Here is a 5345-nt window from a genome sequence, read left to right on the forward strand (position 1 = left end):
AACACTTTCTGTCTTTCCCCCAACCTTCAGTCAGTTCTGGATGAAGCCCAGCCCAGGCAGAAGAATACAGAAACTTGCTTTTATAAGCAGCACCCCCATTAAAGAACAAAGTACCACGGAGATTTAAAATGAACAGATTAAGCATGCCTGTCACTCATGCTGGCTGTGTGTGGTGGCTAATGCAGGCGGCTCTGCTCTATTTGAGCCAAGTCTCTTGAGAACAATTTTAAAAGTGTGACTTAAATGGAGTCACTGAAAATGAGTCTGCACAGGGCAGGCACTGAATATGTCATGTGAGAATCAGGCTGTTTGTGACAGAAAATAGATGACAACCCGAAGCCACAGGGAGCATTGCATTCTTAAAAAGTAAACTACTTAGAATTCAAAGAATTTAATATTATTATGAGCATGATCTCAGAAGTGACAGCAACCCACTGCTAAAATCATAGATGTTTGTAAAGCTGTGTCTTCACATGTATTTAATGTGCATGTAATGCACACATGTGCAAACACACACATATAAAAGAAAGCTGACAACGTTGTTTGATACAAAGTGGGTCAGTAAACCCTGCAGTACTGGATTTTCAAGCAATCTTTATATATGGCAAATTACCTCCTGAATTGTAATTATTATAAAATCAAATGTTCAGATAGATCTGAAGTCCTCTACCAGCATTAGCTTGATGTTCGTAACCGTTTACAAGATGGTCTCACTTTTTTAAACCTTACTATACATTCCAATAACTGTAGCAATGTATAATTTCTGTGTTAATTAGAGGACTCAAAGAGAAACCATGTACAGAAATAGACATCAGGCACCAAATCACAATAGGCATACATCAAAGACTACATCATATTCATTTAGTCTTACCTGTTGTCATTTATTTAACTAAATTAAAAAAAAAATTTAATCTCAATCTTTGTCAAAAGAGAAACTTGAAAGACATGAGGATGATTAGATGATTTTGAGGTGATTTGCTAAAAATAATAGTCCTAATATCAAATGAGATAATCTATTGAAACATAATTTAACATTCATTCACTCAATGAATCACTTAATAATTTCAACACACTTAACCTAAACCCTTCATATATGCAGGAGTATTTTAAAATATATTACACGTATTCCATAGCCTCAAATGCCAATGATTTTGACTACTTCCTAAATTCAAGCCTTAGACACAAATCACAGTGAGGTAGGTTGTGAAATCTGTCACCCCTTTTATTGCTAGGCTTGACTCAAATGATCCATCCACTGAGTGGATATTGCCCTCCTATATCACAACACAACAGGCTTCTCTCCTAAAGATTTAGGATCAAAACTGATGATATTAATGATTGGATCAGAAAGAGGAAGTGAAGATTTTCCATCAATAGCTTGCTGGAAGAAGCTGACCTATGCCAGAATCTCCAAATACTTATGAAGGACAATCTGTGAGAGAAAATGAAGTTTACCTTTAAAGGACAGAGATCAGACATGATGGCAGGTATCCAAACAAATGTACCCCTATGGCTTGAGTTGAAATATCAAAAATATAGTCCAGAAATATTTCATACACTAAAATAACCAATTCATGATGAATATTATACTTGAGTATATTTTTGTTAAGAAAACGCTCAAAAAACCCTGTTACATTGCTGGTACAATTTCAAGAAGTCAGAAAAAGAAAATAATTTGAATATGTAGCCTTGGAGAAAGCTTAATGCAGTGTTTTGAAACTATGAATTTGTAATATGACTTGGATAAGTGGCATATTTTACAAAATGTTACGGGTTACCCTTTCCAAGGACTCTAGAAGTTTTGTTTTCTAATTAGAAGGCATTTTGATTCTATTATTATCCATTCTGGCTTGGATTCAGAAAGAATGCCACTATACATTTTAGTAAGTATTCATTCACATCCATTAGCCTTGACCTGCTCTGTCAGACTTCTCTAATTTATTAATTGATCAAATATGTCTTCCACATCTTCAGAGTTTTATATTTTCAGAAAAACAGGAATTGATATATAGTTTTATACTATGGTATTTTTTTAGCATTTGAGAATCTCTAGGCTCAATCTCTATTATAGAAAATACAGAAAAAAGGAAAATAAGTATGCTCTATAACTAAAACTAGTTTTTAACCAAGATACCACTTTTAGCATTATTTATAGACAGCTAAAAATGATTTACATATCATCATTGATGATGAACTTTGCATGAATGGCAGTGAAGTTGGTGGAAAGAACTAGGCTCCACAGTAGAAACCATCATATCAGCAATGCACCTGATTGGTTCAGCATCTCTTTCATGACATATAACACTTTTGGATTCAATTTTGTTTTTTTTTAAAGTATGACTTTATATCATTTCTGAGGACACAGATTCAGTTTCTAGCACTCAAAAGGTGGTTTATAACCATATGTAACTATAGTTTCAGGGGATCTGGTGTTTTATTATGAACTCCTCAGACATCAGACGTGCCCTTGGCACACACACACATTCAAGCAAGGAAATATTCATAAGCATAAAATAAAAATGAAATATTTTTAATATTATAGATAATATTTCTATCCCACTGGATTCTTGCAACTACTATAAACAACACAACAAATGACTTCCTTGTTTATGTCACATAATAGGTATTCAAGTCATGGTACATTGATGAAAGAATTAGTAAAAGTTGATGTCTACCTACATTGCATGCACTTTTGAGTTATGTTCCAGGCTGAAACCCCCAAGTCCTGATTGAGTTAAAGCTGTGTTCCATATATATTATCATCTAAGTCTATATTTAAAATATTAGTGGGCATTAACATAGCTGGATGATCATATAAAAAGGAATGAATTTCAAAAAAATGTAACTTTTCCTTGATCTTAAAGATCAATGGCACACAATATTTGATAACTAGTAACAGACGTGTATGCAGATGTCTTGACTTGCAGTGCTTTTGTTAACATGTTATTGCACATGCTCCTGTATCATTTGGGATTGAAAATCATTGTAAAATATCAGCATTTCTGTGAGGCATGTTTATGATAAGCTAGAGCATGTGCTATGCTGCTTTTGTAATGATTAGGCATCCTGCGAAAATAGCCAAAAAGGTGGGGCTTGGAGCCAGCAACAGCCAGGACACTCCAGAGCCTATCAGAAAGCACCAACTTAGCAATGAGCACTGAGGCAAACCTTTCCCCAGGATGGTGTAGAGAGTATATTAGGCTTATCCTTTCCTAAAAATATATGAGCTTGCTTGCAACCTCCCGGCGTTTGTGTCATTTGCTCCACATCTCCTTACTCTCTGCACCCAGTGTCCAGAGACATCATCAGGCAAACAGCAACATTTTTGTAAAGCAAATTTCTTTCACGCCAACAGAGATTTCTTTAAAATATGTTTTGTTTCCTTAGAATTTCCCATAATGTGAGTTAGAAACGTTCTTAGAATCAAATGCGAAGGTTTCTTAATCAGAGCATGGTTATATCTATCTTGTACACAACAGAGGCAATCAATATCAAGGTTTGTTTGATGTGATTGGTCAGGGTTCACAAAGAGTCAGACAACTCATTACTTAAAGAATAGCAGCACAAATCACACGTCCCAGTCCTTCATCCACACATCAGAAAGCACAACCCTGAAACATAGCAGATAACCTCAGAGTGAGATGCTGAAGACCCTTCATGACACTGCTGAGAAGTAAGGTCTATACTCTAGCTAGATTGATACATTTTCTATAGCTTCATTGTAAACGAACAGATCTATGGGCTCTAAACACTATAAAAAAAAAAAGCAACCCACTAGCTCTACAGGGAAACTAGATTGGCCAGATGGTATGATAAGATCTTGAAACATCTTCTCATATATCTCCAATCCTCTCCATGTATGAGAAGGTTGCAGTAAGGTTTTCAGAAAAGAATCAAAACATGTCCAACATAGAAAATTAGCAAACATTCTAACTAATATGAAAGGAGAAAAATAAATAACAAATTCCAAGTAAATTATCCAACAAATTGTTAGGAAATAGCAAACATCTGTCCATAAGAATCATAAATGTAAATGATCTCAATTCTCCAACAGTAAGACTGACTGAATGTACTGAAAAAGAAAAGCACTATCTGTAATCTCCAAGAAACACACATGGGAGCAAATACATCTCCCAAAAATTAGTATCAAAGGATGGAAATCAGACTACCAAACATTGTATTTAAAAAATTAATATTCATACCTATTCTTATAATTGATAAAGTAGACTTCAAAACAAAACTAGTTAGAGAGATGAGGAGCTGTAGTATATATTATTAAAAGGAATAATCCCGGGCTGGAGAGATGGTTTAGAGGTTAAGAGCACCGACTGCTCTTCAGAGGTCCTGAGTTCAATTCCCAGCACCCATATGGTGGCTCACAACCACCTATAGTGAAATCTGTTGCCCTCTTCTGGCCTGTAGGAATACATGCAAGCAGAACACTGTATACATAATAAATAAATAAATAAAACTTAAAAACAAAACAAACAAAAAAGGAATAATTCCTTAAAGAAATATAAAATTATAAATATTCATCCACCAGTTATTAGAGTTCACAATCACATTAAACTATAAATAAAAGGCAATGAAGGTAATGCTGACCTTGACACAATAATAGTGGAAGATTTGATACACCACTAAAATATTTAAATATGTTTTCCACACTAAAGATAAGCAAGGAAACATTGGAGTTGCTGGAATTAGCAGATATATACAGAGTATTCCACCCAACAGATAAGAGAATGTACATTCAAAGTGACAAGTGAAATCTACCCCAAAACCAACAATATACTAAAGCTACTAATGAAACCATATCATTACAAATTATGAGATAATTCTTTATATCCTATTACACTGTAGTCTCATAAACATGAAATTGAAATCAACACAGGAACTTGTAAAAACATAAGGAATGTTTTGCATTTTGTGTGTCATCTTTTCACAGTGGTCATGCCAATGTTCTCTATGTTGTTCACATTTAATAGCTATCCCAGGGAAGGGACTACTGAATAGTAAACTTTTGAATTAACAGTGGGTCACTAAAGAAATCAGAGATGGAATAGAAATTGAAGTATTCCAAGATTCAAATGAAAATGAGAATACAACTTGGGTGACTCTGGGGCACAGCCAAAGGAATTCTGAGAGGAAACATTATAACTGTAGAGATCATATTAAAGACTAAACTGACTTCATATAAGCAACTTAATGGTGAATTTCATGCCTCTAGACAAACTAAAAGCCAATCCCAAACACTATAGTTAGCAAGAAATAATAAAAATGAGAGAAGTGATAAAATATAGATTAAAAAGAATACTATAAAAATAAATAATGCTAGGACATGGTTC

At 34.3% G+C, this 5345-nt stretch overlaps 1 non-coding gene across 1 annotated transcript; it reads right to left on the bottom strand.

Annotated features, from left to right (window-relative positions):
* Window positions 1-4899: 4899 nt before the first annotated feature.
* Window positions 4900-5003, bottom strand: LOC114699047. Its single transcript, XR_003735453.1, has one exon. It is a non-coding gene; the product is annotated as a U6 spliceosomal RNA (small nuclear RNA).
* Between the last annotated feature and the right edge of the window lie 342 nt (window positions 5004-5345).

This window comes from Peromyscus leucopus, chromosome 14 (genome assembly GCF_004664715.2).
Source record: "Peromyscus leucopus breed LL Stock chromosome 14, UCI_PerLeu_2.1, whole genome shotgun sequence".
Classification (NCBI taxonomy): Eukaryota; Metazoa; Chordata; class Mammalia; order Rodentia; family Cricetidae; genus Peromyscus; species Peromyscus leucopus.